The sequence below is a fragment of the Notamacropus eugenii genome, chromosome 5, assembly GCF_028372415.1.
Source record: "Notamacropus eugenii isolate mMacEug1 chromosome 5, mMacEug1.pri_v2, whole genome shotgun sequence".
In the NCBI taxonomy this organism is placed as follows: Eukaryota; Metazoa; Chordata; class Mammalia; order Diprotodontia; family Macropodidae; genus Notamacropus; species Notamacropus eugenii.
Window position 1 is genome coordinate 249953981 of NC_092876.1, and position 21383 is coordinate 249975363.

General features: G+C 35.7%; 1 pseudogene; it reads left to right on the top strand.

Annotated features, from left to right (window-relative positions):
- Positions 1 to 19817: 19817 nt before the first annotated feature.
- On the top strand, positions 19818 to 20271 carry LOC140509123 (small ribosomal subunit protein eS12-like; annotated as a pseudogene).
- The last annotated feature ends 1112 nt before the right edge of the window (positions 20272 to 21383 follow it).

The following is a 21383-nucleotide window of genomic DNA, read 5'->3' on the forward strand; positions in this document are numbered from 1 at the left end:
ATGCCAGATATTCTGCTAAATACTGGGGATACAAAAAGAGAGGCAAAAGACAGTCCTAGTTAGCCAACAAGAAGTTTACAACGTAATAGGAGAGACAGCATGCAAACAGGTAAATAAGAAGTAAGCTTTGTACAGAATAAATAAGCAATCCTTAACAGAGGAAACATGCTAAAATTAAGAAGGATTGGGGAAGACTTCCAGTAAAAGATTTTAGTTAGGACTTAAAGAGAATCATGGAGGTCAGTAATCAGAATAAAGGAAAAAGAGTGTTCCAGGCATGGGAGACAATCAGAGAGAATGCCTTGAGCAGAGAGATGGATTATCTTGTCTGTGAAACAACCAGGAAGACAACGTTACTGTACCAGAGTAAGTGGGAATACCAAGCAGAGCATTTTGTATTGGATCCTAGAGGCAATAGTTTACTGAGTAGGAGATTGGGGTGAAGGAGGGAAATAATCTTTCCTGTGCTTTAGGAAAATCACTTTGGCAGCTGAAGGAAGCATGGATTGGAGTGAGCAGACACTTGAGGCATCTGATTTTGTCTGCTTATGTAGAGTTGTCTGTTTTTAAAGCATCCTATTTAAAGTTGTACTACATACTTTGATTTCTGTTTATCCTTAATTTTTTTTTCACTCGACTTACTTAATTGTCACTCAATAAGGTTTTTCAGTCCAAAAATCCCTTTTTGAAGAGATAGTGGGGGAGAGGCAAGAGGAAAAAGAAGGGTGAGGATGAATATGGGACACTTCTTTATAAAGTCACTCTAACATGTTGACGTTAAAACAGCTACTGTGTACCTGAAATAGTCTAGGTTCTGTGGCATAAGGGTGGAAATACAAAGAACTGCATTCTTGCCTTGAGAAAATTACAATTTCGTTGGGGAGACAAAATGTGAAATAAAGTAAACATCTAATTGCCATAATAGAAAAGACAATAGTTTGGGAATTAGGAAACCTAGATTCAGATCCAGCTCTGACATTAAGTGGCTTGGTAACTTTAAGTAATTCAGTTCACCTTTCTGGATCTCAGCTTCCTCATCTATAAAATGAGGGTATTGGCCTAGATGATCTCTCAAGTGTCCCACCACCTCTCCCATTCATTGAGTCTAAAGTGTTTGATTATGTGGTACAGTCTAAAAGCTTCCTCCACTGGCTTAATGATGCCTGAACTTTCTCCATTAAAATGCCACTCCTTTGGCTTTAAGTGGTCTTCTCCTACTTTAAAATGCAAATACCTCAGGGAAGACTACTCACTAAAGCCTTTCAGTTCATTTACATGACATTCCCTTTTCTGCCTCCTACCTTTGCAGAGTTCCTCACTCATGCCTAGAATGGAGTCCCTCTTCACCTCTCCCTTATAGCATCCCTGTTTCCTTCAAAGTGGACAGCAAGGTAGTACACTACATAAATCATCAGGTCTAGAGTCAGTAAGACTCTGCTTAGTGAAGTCAAATCTGGCTTCAGACACTTATTAGCAATGTGACCCTTGGCAAGTCACTTAAACCTGTTTGCCTTAGTTTCTTCATCTGTAAAATGAGATGGAGAAGAAAATGGCAAACCATTCCAGTATCTTTTGGGATCAATTTGTGCAAAACATGGTGATAAAACTAAGTCCTCTTGTAAGTCATTTATAGCTTAATGTTAATGAGATCATATTCTTTCCTAAGAGCTGGTTATTGCGTTAGGACACTGGACATTGGGGTAACGACTATGCAAGAAAAGAGTATTAATGAGGAGGGAGGGGAAATAAAACAGCAAAAGTGAACTGAAGAAAAGTCAAAGACTGACAGACTGTTTGTTTATTAATTTGCTTATTTGTTATTTTTTTCTTTTAATTTGGATGAGGATCTTCCTTCTCAGGAACTGTCACTCTTGTATCTTTCTCTCTGTCTCTCTCTTTCCTTTTCTCCTCAGCCCTCATCCTCTCTCTTTCACACACACACACACACACTTATGGTTGGGGTGGGGTTAAAATAAAGTACACATGATCTAATGACAAACAATATTTTCTCCTTTTTCCTTTTCATTGCAATTAGAAAGGTATGCAGCATATATATTGGTCCTAACTAGAGAACAAGGGTTCCATGGCAAAAGAGAGTTCACTTGTGGTTTGACTTTCTGTCATATCTCAGAGGGATGACATTGTCTGTTTCTTCCTCTTAGCCTTAAGCTGTGCCACTGTATCTGCATTCTTTTCTATCAGGACTTCTTTCTGGATCTTAAATGTAAGAAGGTTGGGTTTTATAGAACCTATCTGTTCCATAAACACTAGGCATCTATTTTATAGGAAGAAGCTTTGTTTCCTCCATGTTTTCAGGGAATTCTCAGAAACATGTTACCTCTTCTCTAAAATAACGTGTGCATACCCTTCCTCCATTTCATTTCACTGAAAGAACTTTTCAGCTTTTAAGAAAAAAAAATAACCAGTGGTACTCATTATGTTGTTCTAGCCTCTTTCTGTGGTTCATTTGATATAACGTGAGTGACAGGAAGACATGAAATGAATTTAAAGAGATGGAAATTACAAGTTTGGTAATTTTAAAAAATGCACTTCCTCAAATGGATTTTCTTTAAATTAAAAAAAAAAAAGATATTTACTTCACAACACAATACCTCAAACTATGGGGTTCCATCCATGGGGTATAATATAGCTGAGTAAAATTTAGTTGTGGAAAAAAAAATAGAACACATTGAGATAAAGAGAGAAACTCTAAACCACAGTCTCCGTGAAGCAAAATCATTTTTTTTGTGTAAAAACGATCTGTCTTCTAATTTAGAATCTTCAGCCATAAATGTGAAAATTAGAAACAATGGCCATTTGAAGCTATTTTCCAATGCAACTTTAGGCTGAAATTTGGCTTCCCATGTAAACCTTTTGTTCCTTCCTTTCTTCCCTTTTTCCCTCTTTTTGAACTAGGTGTCTTCAGAGAAAACCTCATTGACAATCCCTGAGATCTTATTAAAGTTCTTTGCTACCATACAGGGTCTGGGGGTAGGGAAAGGAGAGAGTGAAACTAAAAAAGTAAAACATATTCATCACCTCCCTGTAACTTTGCTTCTCATCATGAGTCCCATTCTGGGTGAACCCCTTGATGGAGGGGAGTGGGAATTCCTAACACCATGTAGCACTGAATTAGCAATAGCAGCTAGGGTCCAGGATATGTAGGCACCACAGAGACTCATTACCTGAAAGGAGAGAAGTAGCGAACGCCTACCACAATATTTTTCCACATGTAAACCATGCGGAACTTTTTGTTTGTGTGTGTGTGTGTGTGTGTGTGTGTGTGTGTGTGTGTGTGTGTGTGTTGTTTTTGCTTCTGCTTTTTGTGGTTTGGAGTCTGGTTATTTGAAATTTAAATGACTTCATCCTTCCATCATACTGTGACTGACTCTGGGTAGGATCCCTATTTTAAATCCCTTTGCATTTTTGTGTTATATTCCAGGCCTACCAGGCCTGGTAGAATAGAGGGGATAGATCACAGGGATCTATATCATTGGAGACATTTGAAAATCACACGTATTTTCTCACAACTGCTGTTATGAGAGACGAGGGGAAAACCACTTTAATATGTTTGAATAAGAAGTAATTTACAAAATGTGTCAAAGGTAATGTCTTTCAAAGGCTCCTTTACCTTTGTCTAGAAATGCTAAAACTCTGAAGAAATACTGGGAACCTACTTCTTTCTCTGACCCATCTTCCACACAGCTACCAAATTGCTATTCCTAAAGCATATATCCTTGTCCTGGTCAAAAAGCTGTGGAAGCTTGCTCTGGCCTTTTGGATAGAATCCAAAGTTCTCTGTTAGGTATTTATAGCCATTCCTAATCTAGCTTCAATTTATCTTTTCAGGCATGTTACACATAACTTTCTTTTATGATCTCTAGTTTATAGTCAAACTCAATAGGCTAATCCCACTATTTTAAAGGTGAGCCTCTAGTATTTTCAAGACCTCCAATTCCACAAGATATTGTGATAGGGTTAATTAAGAGACCACAACTCCTACCAAAATTTTCTGATGATTTTAATTACAAGGAAATACAAGTACAAGTACAGACCAGATCTTTGTTGATTCCTGAGACAAGGTTAATAAGTTACTACCCTAAGGTTAAGACAGTCTCCCTGCCCCAAATTACCTGATGCCTAGTCCTTATTGTTAAACGTCTCAAATAAGGAAAGTGGCTTATCTACACACAATACAGAATTGCATTGGTCCAGAAATAGGCTAAAGAATAGACTTTGACAGACCTATCTTGACCTTTCAGGAGGTCCCACCAAGCTGACATAGACAGTAGATAGGTAGGCTATAGGATGGCGAACAGGGCCACTTGTTGGTCAAATGCTCATGGTCATCTTCCCATGTTGGGCAGCAGAGGTATGGAGGGGCCACAAAAATAGCTGGGGGACCTTCCATGTAATTGAAACACCTCTGCCACACTGGGCTTGGTCATCACAACAAGGAAAAATAAGGGTGGAGTTCCTCTGGTTAGCTTCTTATAATTGAACAAATGAACTTAAAACCTGCAGTTCATAGCACAGAGGCCTAATATCAGAATTTATAATCTATGGAATCATATCAAACTGATTAATACTGATTAGAATAAAATAGGGGTATAGTAATATATAGATCTAATTAATCATCCATCACAACATATGTACATATATATTTCTGTTATGTATTTCACTTTGTTCAGTGGAGTTGCCAGCTACCTGGCAATTATCTATTAGCTGGTGCTAATTAAATGTTTATTTTCTAGCTTTGAATCTCAATTTATTGACATGCTGTTAAAGGGACTATAGTGGGAGAAATTACCTCAAAGAGGATTCTAGGTCCTCTAGATTAAGGAATTCCCCAATAATGGTGATGGTGTATGTTCATCTCAGGTATGTATTCACATGCTTGGTTCTCTAGATACATCTGTCCAACAATAATACATTGTTGTTTTTATGAGATGTCTTCAAGCACCTTTTGAGGACTTTGAAGACCTGGAAAAATGACTATGTATTCATTGCACTCATCAGTGCAAAGGTGAAGTAAACTTATTCTACTCAAAATGCCCACTTATATGTCTGCCCACACAAGGTTCTGTAGAAAGATATGACTTGCAAATATTATTATTCTGTCAGCACCTTGGAATGCTTTCCACATTTAAAATTGCATGTCTTGAAAGAGCCTGCTTCTGTCTTCAGGACTGACCTACACAAAATGAAAATAGGGTATAAGGATATGGTTGTTAACTGCACAACTGAAATCACAGCAGGAATTTTTTGAAACATTGACAGATTTTGAAGTATTCCATTAGCAGTGTGATAGTGTGTGTGTGTGTGTGTGTGTGTGTGTGTGAAATTACCATAATCAATGCCTGATAGCTTCTATATAGAAGAGTAATAAAGATATACATGCCATTAGATTGAATTGATTTCAAATTTTTATAAGAAAAGGCGAAATTGGTCCTTTTCATCATCTTTGGACCTAAGTTAACTCTAGAGTACACCTTTTGTTGATGTCCCCACTCCACCAACACTCCCCTACACACACAGTAGAGCTTCCTTTTATTTGTCATCTTATCCATTGAAATGTAGACTTCTTGAGGGTGATTATTATTGCCCTCATATGATTAGTAGTACTCCAAAAGATCAGCACAATGCTTGGTACATATTAAGTACTTAATAAATAAGCATTGAGTAATTGTCAATTTCCAGTTCTCTGGAGGTTTAGAAAATTTATGCATAATAGGTCTTAAGAAAGATGTTCAAGGAAAGCTCTCTCTCCCCATACCCCAGCTTAGTGCTTTCCAATCTAAGGTTCATCTAAAAACAAGGGAGGGTGAATTTTAGAGAAAGAGACTTTGTAGTGCTTAAGACATTCTAAAAAGAACAAGCAAACTTGCCTGATGAAGAATGTAGAAAATACTAAAGGAGAATAAGCTAGATCTAGTGAAGGGAACCCTGGGAATTGAGTCCAAAGATATGTGTTCATGTCGTGACTTAGACTCTCATAAAATCTTGTGCAAATAAATTATCATATTTCTCAGGTCCTCAGTTTTCTCAGTTATAAAAGTGAAAGAATTGGATAAGGTCCCAATTTATTTTCCCCAGCACATTCAGGGGTCTATATCACAGCACTATTACATATATTAATTAGGTAATAAATTAAGATGAAGAGGATGATGAATAACAAAAATAATAGCATTTATATAGGACTTTTAACATTTGCAAAGTTCTTTTAAGTATGTTGACTGATTGGATCATTACAAAAATCCTATGAAGTAGGTATTTTTATTATTCTTGCTTTATAAATAATAATAATAGTAATAAAAATAATAGATCTTACAATATGCCAAGTAGTATGTTGAGTTCTTTATAACTATTATCTAATTTGATGTTCACAATAACCCTGAAAAGTAGGTGCTATTATTATCTTCATTTTACAGATGAGGAAACTGAGGTAAATGGAGGTTAAGTGATTTTCTCAGGGTCATAAAGCTAAGTATTTGAGGCAAGATTTGAACTCAGATATTCCTGACTACCAAGTCTAGCACTCTATCCATGTAGATGAGTCAACTATAGTCACCTTGACTATGGATGTAACCTAGACTGGAAATTTATAGTCATAGAACTTTCCAGGCATAAGAAAGCTTAGATTGAATATTGTGCAATCTCTCCTATGCCTCATTTTGTAAATAAAGAAACAAACTTACAAAGATAAAATCACTTGCCTAAGGTCACATATCTAATTAGAGACAAAGGTCCTATTGAATCCTGGATGTCTGCTATCCCAGACTAATGATTTTCTAATTATACAACACTTTTGTATTGTGTAATTTATTTGTAATATTCTAGGTGTTTAGAATGGGAAGGGACTTAGAAGTAAACTTTCCTTAATAATAACTATTTTGCAGGGTTTTTGTAAGAATCAAATAAGATAATGTAATATAAATGCTCATTCCTTTTCTTCTTTTGTCTCACCCCTCCCAAATTATATGCCTTGTGTCTTATATATTATTTATATAATTCAGACAAGTAGTTGAGAGTCCTCCTATTCAAGTCACTGTTCTTGGCCAGGTCAAGAAGATCATGACAATTCCTTAGACCTCACTTGTAAAATGGGAACAATATCTTCCCTATTTCTTTTTCAGGATGAAAAAGATCATAGCTCTAGAGTCGCAAGAGATTTCTGTGACCATCTAGTCCAACTCCCTCATTTTCCACATGAAGGAACTAAGGCCCAGAAATATCAAACAAGTAGCATGTTTCGGAGATAAACTTTGAAACCAGATCGTCTGATGCCAGAGCCAATGTTCTTACTCTAGCAAGCTGCCTGTTGTTTATATAATGAATTGAAAAAAAAAATACAAGTACCAGAGGAGGACTGGTGAAAAAAAGTCCCACTTACCACCTCCACCCTTGTTCGTTTGTGATGTGAGTCATACTTGTACAGGGAAATGTAGATTGTGATCTGCAGAGCAGATCTTTTTACATTATCTTTCCCCTCAGCTACCCTTCTTCCAAACTCTCCTATTACTGTGAGAATTCAGGAATTCCTCCTCCCTGAGTTATTACTTCAGTGTCATTAATGACTCATTACTCTCCCTCAACCCATTTAGCTAGCATGTCATCCCCTTTTATTATTTCCATCTCAAAAAAAAATTTCACATTCATCCCTTTCTCTCTGCTCCCTTGTTTAGGTTTTCATCACCTTATTGCAATAATACTCATTGCAATAAGCACCTAAATGATCTACATATCTCAGATCACTTTCCACTCCAATCCTTCCACATAACTGCTAAAGTGATGTTCCTGAAAGTATATCTCTGATGGTGGCAACAGTAGGCAAAAGAACAGAATTATGAAATTGGACTTGGAGTCTTGAAGGCCTTGACACTATTTATGTGACACTGGGCACTTAATCTCTATATAGCTAAAGACACTTCATAGTAAGTGATAGAAGGGATATGATCTCCTTTGGTAGTGAGTTTACTATACTGCTGAAATAGTTCCTTTATGAAGTTGCACAAGCATCATATATCATATTCTATATGCTTTCACATTTGACTCCGTGGGATTCTAAGTATAATTTTCATTTGGACAATATTCTATATATTCAGAAAAAAAAGGAAAGGGGAATGAAAAATCTACAATGTGGAAAGAATTAAGTTAGAAGTATAGTTAACCATATTTTAAAAAATTATAATTTATTTTAATAACAAAAGATAAGGCTATTTGCCTTTCTGTTTCTGAGTGAGGAACAAGAATATTGGGCTTTAGGTGAGCCATGCTGGGAAAGGAGGGTAATATTTTCCTTCAGGCAGACATTGTCCAGGGAGGAGATATCTTACAATCACTTTTATTTTTCCAATTTAAGCATTGTGGAAGGGTTAGGGAATTTGTTTTTTGTAACAAAAAATGTTTGCAGTCATAATTAAGAAATGTGTTAAATCTGCTGTCCCTTAGCCTAATTAATGTGAGAACCTGATTGGCTAATAAGAAGGGTGGATTTCTCTGGGGCAGCTTTATTAAAACCCAACAGAATTTAGAGGAGATGGAGGATGGAGATTGAAAATCCAATATAGAAAGACAAGAGACTTTGGGGTAAAGAAGTAGCTGCTTATTGGCATGTTAATGGCAGGAAGGGTTTATGCACACTTTAACAGGGGTGCAGTTATCAAGCAGTGGAGAAGATTAAAGTCGGTGCAACTGTGTGAGAGACTGATTAAATGAGAAGTCATCCAAGAGCAAGGAAAAAATGTAGCAATATTTGGGTGGCAAGGAGATGAAAGATAAGATAATATTTCTGAAATAAGATAGGGGAATCATGAGATGGGCAAGGCAGTCATGGAAGGAGTGAACTTCCTATTAATAGCTCAGTGGAAATGGAAATCAGGAGGTTGAGACATGGAGCTAATGATTAAGAAAACCACTACAAAAAATGAAGAGATGATAATTTGAAATTCCAGAGAATCTGAATAGCCCATGTGTTGATATTCATTTATTATGGATTCATGTCCAAATAAGAAGAGCAATCATAAAACAATAGTGAATTAGAATCTCAAAGCCACATGGAATCTTTGCTGTGTGATATGGATTAAATAGCATAGGCCTTCAAACTACTTTGCATGAATGTATCCTGACCTTGCCAGTTATTTGGCTAAAATTTGATCAGATACCTCACAAATTGTGACTTGTTGTTTCATTGGAGAGGACCACAAGTCCTTTGCTGCAGGGGGGCATAGAATCAGCCAGGGGAATAAACACTGAGCCCAAACTGACATAGGTATGCAGAGGTCTGCGTATCTAGTGGGTGGTTAGGGGAAGAATTTGGGATTTGGAATTGCTGATGAGGTCATTAGTGACCTTGGGTAGAACTGGCAATGAATTTCAAAGTGTTAACCCCTTATAGCAATGTCTGTATTTGGAGGATTTCCAGTGAACCTAGGGTTATTTTTGTATTTATCTTCACTACCCCTACTCAGAAATTAGCAGTTACTATTCCTCTATTCAACACTAAATGACAATTTATTCCTTAATTGAAAAAATGAAAAAAATAAAATAAAACAGTATCATAAAGGATTTAGCAAATGCTCAATACTGCAATAGTTTACAAATATGTGTATTGTGAAGTCTTCCAGAACCTGAGAAAAATATTCTTTCTCTGGCAATCAAATGTCAGGAAATCAAATGTATAGTCTGTATCTTTAAAGTTTTTGAAAAAAGTATTATGAAGGAATGAAAACAGAGTCATTTTATGGCATGGTTAATTCTTTTCTGTGTAGATATATTAATTATTTTGAGGGTCACTAGAGCCATCATGGTTGCAGATGTTATGACTTTAATTTCAGTCTACACACAGATCGTATCATAAGCAACCAGGCCTATTTTGAAATTCTTAATCAAAGATCTATTTATAATGTCGTTATTACCACAGCATTTAAAGACTTGGACAATATAATTATATTCATTTGGGTTACAAGTGTCAAGAAGGAAAGGGGGAGGTTAGGAAATAATATCACTGTAGCTTCTCCTTTCTCAGAATTACTAGTATCTCTAAGGAAAGAATATGGGTTATTTCTATTGCCAAACTGACCTTTTCTATATCAAATTAAGAGAAAACTTTGCTAAAGAGATATGACTGATATTCTTTTCCACACTGAATCAGATTGGCACACAAATGTGAAATTCTAAAATCTAAAAAATTTTAGTAACCATTTTCAGTCTTTACTTCTAGACAAATAGGCAATGCATTTATCTGTGGCTCTCTCCTCTATAGAAGGCAGGCAAAACAAACAAACAAACAAACAAAAAAAAAAGCCTTTTCTAACTTAGAAAAACTTCTATTAAGGCTTTGTAAGAACAATCAATTCAATGTTAAATTGAGTGGTGAATGACTCATGTATTCAATTAACAAATGAATATATATTTATCCCATAAATACGCCCCATGCATAGTGCTGCATGAGTGAAAATAGAAGAAATTATCCTCAAGAGATTTACAATCTAGTCAAGGGCATAAATCAGGAGCAGGTGAAACAAGAGTAAATATTACCAATCATTTTCTTTTTCTGAACTTTGACTTCTTAATCTGTACAATGCAGGAATTTGACTGGATAATATTTAAGATGTGTTGGAGCTTTAAAACTTTGGTTCTTAATTGATATTTCAATTATTTTCCTCTTTAGATATTCTGATTATGTTGATAGTATTTGACATCAGTTTAGCACTTCTCCCACAGTAACCCTCTCAAATAATACAAGTATTATCATATCCAGGCATACATACCATCATACTTTTAAGTTTAATCTACATTATTAACACTTTTTCTATCACTCTCTTATATCTAGATAATCAATGAAACAATAAACCAACTATGATTTGTAATGTCTGCTCATTCCTGGGTGTAAATGTTCACACTAAAAGAAGAAGGAGTAGACTGGATCATCTAATTATGTTGGTTTTATAGATCAAGAAATTAAGGTTCAAAGAATATTCATGATTTTCCCCCAAGTGGCATGGCCAATCAGTATCAGATCTGGAATTAAAAACCAAATCTTCTGATTCTAAACTAAGGAGGTTTTTTGCTACACTAGGTATTTCTGGACAGAATGATAATCTACCTTAAAAGACATCTAAAATGCCGGATGAATGGAGTATCTGGTTGCTAAGCATAATCAACAAGTTATACATGTGAGAAGAATCGCAGAATACAAGCAGACTCACACATATCCCCTAAGGAGACAAAGCTTGTTAAATGACTCTTTATGAAAACTAAGTCCAGTTACATGTCAAACTACTAGAAGGCTTTCCATTTTACATGTCACCAAGAGGGGAAATTTACATGTCACCAAGACAGCAAAGAAAATCCAACAAATGTAAATATCATGAAACAAACTGACACAATATAATAATGATCAACAATATTAAATAAATAACATCATTTCCTTGTGACTTAGTAACCCACTCTCAATGTCTATTTAACAGGACATTTCATTTTGAGACTCAGAAGTCACTTGTAGTCATTTGGTCCCTGGAAACATCTTCCCTTGGACAATCTGTAATTTGCCTTGTCTTCAGGGTAGATCTGAAGTCTGTTTCTCCTAGTAGATATGCTTCTCTGGCTCCAGTCACTTGCATAGATTTCTAGGTAATTCTGCTAAAATTTTCTAGTAACAAGACCCAGTATAATTTAGTACAATCTCCTAAATTTGGTTTTCTAGTAACCAGCTCATGTGGTAAAAACCAGCTCATGTGGTAAAAACAAACTCAGATGTTATGGTTATGATCTTATTACAGTGTTATAAGAAGAAGACCAAATTAGGAGCCCATAATTCCCTCAAAGTTTGGAGGATTTTAGTTTGTACACACCACTGGCTGTTTCCATCTTTATCTAAATCCTGTTCCTAATATGTACACTGTCATTAATAATCTGAAGGAAAAAACAGTCTTACAAAAAAAATCCATGAGAGCCTGACATGCAAAATGAGGACTTCTGTCGCTTATTATTATCAGACTAAAACTTCAAAACAGGAAAATGATCTTCCTTTCTTACTATTACTGATGCAATTTTATATGTAAAGTGCTTAATCCAGTTTTGAGGATTTGTTACTAAAACATACTCAAAGCCTGATTATCCCATTAGAAACATTTAGAAGCTTATATACAGACATACATGTGTGTGCATATATATTAAAATTTGTATATATGTGTATAAATATATACACACATACACATATGCATATATTTATATACATGTACATAGATATACTTATATACACATATGTCATGCAAAAGTATATATATGCATACATATATACACACGTATATGTATAGATGTATGTATGTGTATACATGTGTGTATCCTAGTTCTTAGAGAAAACTGATCCTGTTGCTTTCTCTAAGTTTACTACTCCATTTAACTAAAGAAAATTTAAAGAAAACTTTTATGTCTTTGTCTTATTCCCTCTTTTTGAAGATATTATCCCCATGTCATCTTGAAAGAATGAGATACTTCAAAGACCTAATCTTATACACAGATATATAACTATTATCATGGGAATAGAAAGCCCAAAAATCATTTATTTATTTCTTCAAATATGGAATTGACCATGATTAACTGACATTTTAATTAATTGGGGTACAGTGTCCTGAGCAAAGGGAACAAAGCCACAGTTCAAATGCAAAATCTGGAAGCATTTATGGGGCAAGTATAACACATGTCCATGTGGAGAACAGCAGAACCTAGTCTAATGTTCTAAAGATTAGGGGCTTAGAGAGTGGCACATAAGCCTTTATACCAAAGGGAGGAAGGACAATAGGTAGAAGACAGAGTATCCAGATCCAGAATGTACCTGTAAGCTCTGCTCATTTGTGGTCAGTTTGATCTGGTCTTGTGGTTGCTGGCTTAGCAGAGGTGTTTTGGATTCACCCAGTGGACACTGCAAAGGATCATTAATATGTCAAAGTCAAGCAACATTTACTCCATCTTTTGACTGGCTGATTTTGATTCCCAGGTTATTTCAGCCTTTCCTGGAGAATAAGGGAAATAAGAAAATCAAAGTCATTGATAAATTCATTATTCATTCCATTTCTACAATCACAACTTTAGATTAAAATAGTAATTCTTTTCTACATACATCAATAATAACTCAGATGTTTCAGTATTAATCTATTAAGTACTAGGGTTTAGTACTGCAACAACAAAACTTATACTGTTCACCTGCCTTGATCACAGAAATTTACCATGAAAGGAAACAAAAGAGGGACATAGCATTATAATGTCAAGACTGTCTCTTCAAAGGCACAGACTGATCTGTCATAATCTATAACAGAAAAAAATTTCCTTAGCTCTGTTTTATTCCAGACATGAGTAATATTTGGTAGCTAATAAAACTGCAAAATTCCACATTATTCATAAAGTGTCAGAAGTCAAGCTCAGGATTAACCAGTTAGGAAAATTTCCTGTTCAGAAAGGGAAAAAGAATAATGGAGAAACTGAATCAAGAGTCTCCTATCTCTGTTCATCCTTTAACTTTTCCAGACATAAACATTTGCCTATAGCACTTCACATACTGCACTACCTACTGCTTACATATCACACGTTGCACATGACATTCCCCTTGAATGGTGCACCATTGACTTAATGACAATTCAGACAATCATACCTGAAATCAAAACCCATAGCAATATAAAATTACAGTCTTATGGGATTTTACCTCAAATAACAAAATTTCATTAATCGCAGCACAGAGCTAGATTATTATTATTACTTTCCTCATGTTGGAACAAAAAGTTAACAATGAGAAAACATAAGGATATTTCATTTTTCTTCATCTAAAAGGATGGAGATTAAGGTTTTTCAAGGAACAGTTTACTAGAAAAAGAAGGTAAATGATCCTACAGGACTGAGAATTGGACAATAGAGCAGAGGATTCCTATCACAATCTATTCCTCATCTATCCAGAGAAACTAAAATAATTTTCTAGGCTAAATGTTGCCCTCTACTTGACACTGAGAAATGACTTTGTCACATGCCAAATTATCTTAATGTCTTGGAGAGGGAGATCTTGAATTTAGTCTCCTAATCCTTCTATTACTTCATTAGATTAATGATATAAAGAGCTAGAAGTAGAATTCCATCACTTAGTCTGACTCTTTCAGATTAGAGATTAAAAAAAAAATATCGTAGAGAAACAAAATTATTTACTTAATGTCAGTTTCCTACTTCAAAGCCTCAGTCCTTTCTGGCCCTTAGTTGAGGGGGTGAAAGCTTCTAGGGAAAGAGCAAGTCAGCTAATATTTACTAAGCACCTATTACACATATAAGATGTTGAGGGAATAAAGACCAAAAAAAATTTCTGATTTCTAAGACTTTATATTCCATTGGAATATAATATATAAAGGGAATCACATTTGCTAAGAACTGGAAGGCATAGGGGTGGAGCCAAGATGGCAGAGTACAGCACACACTTTCTCTAGTGCTGCCCCCAAGCCCAGACAAATATGTGTAAAAAATGGCTCTAAACAAATTCTGGAGCTGCAAAACCCACAGAATGAAGGAGTGAAACAAATCTTCAGTCCAAGACAGCTTGGAAGGTTTCTGGGAAGTGTCTATTGCATCACGCAGAGGGCTAGGTGCAGTCCACCATGGGCCTTGCTAACACAGACAGGACCTGAGAAGGCCTTGGGAAGAATGAATCTCTTGCAACAGTGGCATTTTCCAGACTTCAGGATCCCCAAAATACCAAGGACAAATTGGAAGGTCAGTGGAAACCTGTAGGACCAATGTAGGAGAGTGCCATGATGTGGCCCAGTCCCAGGGCAGCAGGGAGGGAAGGGGGTGGAGGAAACTGCAGCAGCCTCAGAAGAAGCAAGGGAAGAGACAGTGGCTGTTTCTGGATCTCTAGAGTGTGGGGGAATCAAGTGCCTGACAGTACAACCCCCAGCTCCACTGAAAGCAGAGGTCCACCTTGACAAAGAGCTCAAAAGTCAAATAAATGCCTGGGGAAATGTGCAAAAAGTGAAAAAAGAATCAGACTATAAAATCTCACATTGCTGATAAAGAAGACAAAAACATACAAACAGAAGACAACAAAGTCAAAACTCTTCCATCAAAAGCCTCCCCAAAAAAATATAGATTGGTCTCAGGCCATGGAAGAGCTCAAAAAGGATTTTTAAAATCAAGTAAGAGAAGTAGAGCAAAAATTGGGAAGAGAAATTAGAGTGATGTAAGAAAATTGGGGAAAACAAGTCAACTGCTTGCTAAAGGAGACCCCAAAAAAGCTGAAGAAAATAACACTGTAAAAAATAGACTAACCCAAATGACAAAAGAGAATCAAAATTCAACTAAGAGAACAATGCCCTAAAAAGCAGAATTGCCCAGATGGAAAAGGAGGTCCAAAAGCTCACTGAAGAAAATAATTCCTTAAAGATTAGAATGCAGCAGATGGAAGCTAATGACTATGGAAAAATCAAGAAATTATAAAACAAAATCAAAGGAAGGAAAAAATAGCAGACAATGTGAAATATCTCATTGGAAAAATAACTGACCTGGAAAATAGATCCAGGAAAGACAATTTAAAAATTATGGGACTACCTGAAAGCTGTGATCAAAAAAAGAGCTTAGACAACATCCTTCAAGAAATTATCAAGGAAAACTGTCCTGATATTCTAGAATCAGAGGGTAAAATAAATATTATTATATTATAAAAAATCCACTAATAGTCTCCTCAAAGAGATCCTGAAAGGAAAACTCCTAGGAATATTGTAGCCAAATTCCAGAATTCCCAGGTGAAGGAGAAACTATTGCAAACAGCCAGAAAGAAACAATTCAAGTATTCTGGAAATGCAGTCAGGATAGCATAAGATCTAACAGCTTCTAAATTAAGGGATCAAAGGGCTTAGAATATGATATTCAAGAAATCAAAGGAACTAGGATTACAACAAAGAATCACCTATCCAGAAAAACTGAATATAACACTTCAGGGGGGAGAAAGGTCATTCAGTGAAATAAAAGACTTTCAAGCATTCTTGATGAAAAGACCAGAGCTGAATAGAAAATTTGATTTTCAAACACAGGAATCAAGAGAAGCATGAAAAGGCAAACAGGAAAGAGAAATCATAAATGACTTACTAAAGTTGAACTGTTTACATTCCTGTATGGAAAGATAATATTTATAACTCTTGAGACTTTTCTCAATACTAGGGTAGTTGGAGGGACTACATACATATAGATAGAGGGCACAGGGTGAGTTGAATAGGAAGGTATGATATCTACAAAATTAAAGTAAGGTTTGAGAGAGGAATATCTTGGGAGGAGAAAGGGATAAAAAGAATGGGACAAATTACTTCTCACATAAAAAGGCAAGAAAAAGCTTTTTCAATGGAGGGGAAGAGAAGGGAAGTGAGAAGAAAAAAGTGAACCTTACTCTCATCACATTTGGCTTAAGAAGGGAATAACATACAAACTCAATTTGCTATTAAAATGTATCTTACACTACAGGAAAGTAGGGGAGAAGGAAATAACCTGGGGTTGGGAGGATGATAGAAGGGAGGGCAATTGGAAGGAGATCGTAATTAGAAGTAAACAATTTGAGGAAGGATAGGGACAAAAGACAGAATAGAATAAATGGGGGGCAAGATAGGATGGAGAGAAATATAATTAGTCTCTCACAACATGACTTTTATGGAAGTCCTTTTCATAACTACACGTCTATAACACATATCCAATTGCTTTCCTTCTAAGTGGGGATGGGTGGAGAGAGAGGAAGGGAGAGAAGTTGGAACTCGAAAGTTTTAAAAACAAATGTTAAAAATTGTTTTTATATGCAAGTAGGAAATAAGATACACAGGCAATGGCGTATAGATATCTATCTTGCCCTCCAAGACAATAGAGGGGAGAGGGATAAGAGAAGAAAGGGGTGTGGTAGAAAAGAGGGCAGATTGGGGAAAAGGGCAATCAGAATGCGTGCTGTTTTGGGTTGGGCAGAGGGGAGAGATGGGAGAAAATTTGGAACTCAAAATCTTGTGAAAATGAATGTGGAAAACTAAAAATAAATAAATTAGAAAAAAAAGAATTGGAAGGCACCTCAGCAACCATGTAGCCTAAAGCATAATAGGACAAGAATTCATTTTACAATATTCTCAACAAATGATCTATCCATTCCTCAATCTTCTGCTGTGGAGATGATGGTCCCCATGTATGGAACATAACATAAAATTATTTTGATGTATTAATTGGTTTTAGTAATATTTTCCCTTCCTTTTTTGTTTAAAAAAATATATTTGATATATAGGATTTCTCTCTGGAAGGGAACTAGCATGTTTGGGGAGGGTATATAAGAAATCTACGTGATGTAATATGATGAAAGATAACAAAAAAAGACTATTAAAAATAGTCATCTAGAAAGAAAGATAGAGATCGTAAATTTTGGAGGGATGAAAACTTGAGTGGAAAGATTAGTACACTAAAGGACCATTGAAGGAGCTATAACTTGGTTCAACCAGTCTGGAAAGCAATTTTTAAGTATCCAAAGAAAGTAAGTAATGTGTTCACATCCTTTGATTGATACATTCTACTGATATACATATATTTCAAGGAGAAAAATAACAAAAACAAGAATCTATGTACATGAAAAGAGTTATAGCAGCACTTTTTGTAGTCATGAAGAATTAGAAACAAGGTAGATACTCCTTTCCTGATTATGATGAATACAGAGAAGCATGGGAAGGCTTATGTAAAATCAAGCAATACAGCGTAAACAGAACCACAAATATAACATACACAGTAACTACAACTCTAACTGTTCATAAGTCCATCATGTTTCTCTGAATCTGAATATTATAATATTAACCTAATATACCCGATTATTAACCTAATTAACCTGAATAAAATTTCATATATAGTAAGACTATTCAGGGCAGCTAGGCAATGAAGTGAAGAGAGACCCCAGCCTAGAGACCAGAAGATCGAGTTAAAATCTGGCTTCAGACACTTACTAGCTGTTTGAACCTGGGCAAGGTTCTAAACCCTGTTTGCTGCTGTTTTCTCCTCTGTAAGATGTGCTGGATAAAGGAATGGCAAACCACTCCAATATTTTTGTCAAAAGACAAAACAAAACCAAGGAGGAAAAAAAATGGAGTCACAAAACGTTGGACATGACTGAAGAATGACTGAACAATAATACTATCTCCTTATGTCTGTGACTGACAATTTGTTCAGTTGGTGATTGTGCAGTGTTTGTGCACCGATTCTGTTTGAAGTTCCTGCATGATTTTTTAGTTCTTGTTGATGGATTATTAGCTTGTTACCCTAATAATTCTCCCACTTCATTCAAAGTTTAACAAAGGATATGTTCAGATAATATGCCACAAATTGCTCGGTGAAAACTATTTGGGTTTGTTCATTAATTAGTTCAGCAATCCCTATCTAATAAAACCAGGCAAACCACTTTTCCAATAAACTATCTACATTCTTTCACCCTCAAAGACTGGACTAGTAGGCTTAGAAAAGATGAATATTACCAATTATATTTTTTATAATAGTAAACAACACAGAGATTTAGATAAGTGTTTCAACAAGGCATTGGCTTTGGAAAAGATCATAATCATATCTTTGCTCCTTAGAAGCAGGATATAAAAGGATTACTGGTTAAAATTCTGTTGTCAACCTCTCCAACTAATGACTACTCCAAAGCAATGCAATCTCAGTCCAACATTCCAGTTCTGTTTTGCATCGTTTGTAACATGTTTCCACATTCTCTTGAGATTTCATAGGGTTCTCTTCCTTTTCAGGCATTGATTCATTTTCCTTTGTCTTGAAATATTTATTCTAATATATTTGAATTTCATTTAGATGTGCTGGAGGACATATTTATTTTGTTGATATCTTCTCTGTTGGTTAATATGCTTGGAGACACAAAAATTTTAACTGCTTTATTCCTTTTGAGATATTGTGTAATTTATTTTCCCACCTGACATCAATTGTTTGCATTCTAATTCCCTCATCTTTCATGTTGGATACTCCAAGATCTGGATCTCAAATCTCCTTCAGCCTCCTCCTAGGTCAGGGAATTCACTTTTTAAACAGTCTCAGTTTCTTCCTTAGAATTGTTCTCAGCTAGATGCTAGTCCCCCTTTCCTCAGGCTTTGTAGAATCCCATACACACGATAGAACCCTTCTCCAGTTCTCTCTCTTCCTTAATTTTCTGGCTAAGCAATGTTATGTCATAGCAAAAAGTCCTAGAAAGAACATGCTTATGCTTTCTTTTTTGAAGAGTTTGTGTTTTGAATAGAGAATGGGGAGGAAGATGGAGTTGTATTTTATTGCTTATTGCTTCAGAATGGTGGAGTGCATAGAATGGTAAAGGTCTGAGAATCCTATAATAGAAATGCAACAACAAGGGAATTGATGAATAAATTGCAGAGTAGGAGTCCATGTGTACCAATATACAGCCCTGTCAGAGTATAGAGGCTGGAAGGAAAAACTGCTGAATGACAGAGTAAGGAATTAGAGGTTTGCTTCTTTATCAGCTAGATCATCAGGTTGTTAATATCGCTAGAGTTCTTGGTGTCAGATCACGGAGACAGCTGCAATAGTTTTACCTCTTGTGCTTAATTCTCATTTTGTAGAGTTTTGAGAGGTTGTGAAGTTTGGAGAAAACATCTCCTTCATTTTATAGTTCTTGTGACCCAGAACTCCCTCAGAATGAATAGCTAGTAAAGATTCTCAAGAATTTCTTTTAGTAGTCTTTCCCTGTTGCTGCTGAGTTGAGCATGAGGTGGAGGCTCCCAGGTGTTTTCAACATTTAGATTCACCCATGAACCGCTGCCATGGTAGAAAAAGGCATTGAGGTTGGATGTTTAATAGACATTAACACCACTCTATAAGAAGTACCAAAGACCTCACTCATCCAAAATGACCTAGTTTGTGGAATTCATGAAGCTGCCAACGTCTTGGACAAACTCCCAGCCCATCTTTATGTTCTTGCTTCAACTGAGATGAAAGTGTATATGTAAATCTGGTTGAGGCACTGTGTGCTGAACACCAAATCACCTTGTTCAAGGTTGATGACAAGAAGCTGGGCTAATGGGTAGACCTCAGTAAAATTGACAGAGAGGGGAAGCCCCCTGTAAAGTGGCTGGATGCAGTTTCATTGTTGTTAAGGACCATGGCAAGGAATCTTCAGGCCAAAGATGTCATCAATGAATATTTCAAATGCAAGAAATGAATAAATAAAAGGCTTGTTCTAGAGCAAAAAAAAGGGGGGGATTCTTTTTCTTGAAATGTTTCTTCAGACTCACTCAAAGATAGCAGATATTTCATCAAATCTTTTATAGTTATTTCTCTATGACAATTAACTCTGTCTCCTTGGAGGGGTGAGAACTGGGGAATAATTATATGAGTATCTGTCAGCACTTCACAAAGACTTCCTTAAAGATAATAGTTAACTGTTAGTGCCCAAGGCTCTAGGCAATCTTACTTAAAAATACATGGATAATGTCCATAGTCTCTGTGAGGGGGATTATTTAAACTGGGGTCACATGTATTATAGTATTAGATAACTGTGAGATGTTATTACTTGTAAGTAGTAATTTAATGGATTAAACAGCATAAACTAATTGACACCACAGTGTTCATTTTATTATAGATTTGTTCTTTATAATAAAATGAATATCAGAGCAAGAAAAATAGTGGTATCAAATTAAAACCAAAACAAAACAAAACAACCCCAAACCAAAGGAATCCTTGTGGCCCACACATTCACTTAGAAAACTATCAATTAACATTATCTCTATTGTGTTATATTTTTACTTCTTTTGTTAAACATTTTCCAATTACACTTGAGTCTGGTTTTACTGTGGGTGCTTTATAGTCCAAAGTTGATATCTCTGATTTAAAATCTTATCACATTTGTGTTCTGGCATTTGAGTATAAGGCAAATTTTTTAAAAAAAGTATTATCCCTCACAGAAGTTGATTTTAAACCTTACAAGTCAACATTGTACTGTGAATATAAATTTGCAAGTCAAAATAAGTCTATCTGGGGCTGATTATATGTAAGCAAAAATAAAAATCTTTGTGAACATGACTTCTCCATGTAGCCTTGGAATTATCAGCACAACCTACATGATAATGTTTGATGGTTTTAACATCATTATGAATTAGCCTGAAAGACGTACTGATGAGTACTCAGGTATGGCTTTCAAGATGCTGGAAAACATTAAATAAAAAATAGTTATAAGGTGAGATGATTTTATTGAAGAATATATACAGGTTCAGGTAAGAATCCTGCCACTAGATCCAGTCCCACTAGCCCTTCTGAGCAGGCTTACAAACTTTCTGTAGAGGCTCCCAGACCTTAAATTCTGGAACTTTGAAGTACTATACTCCCTATGC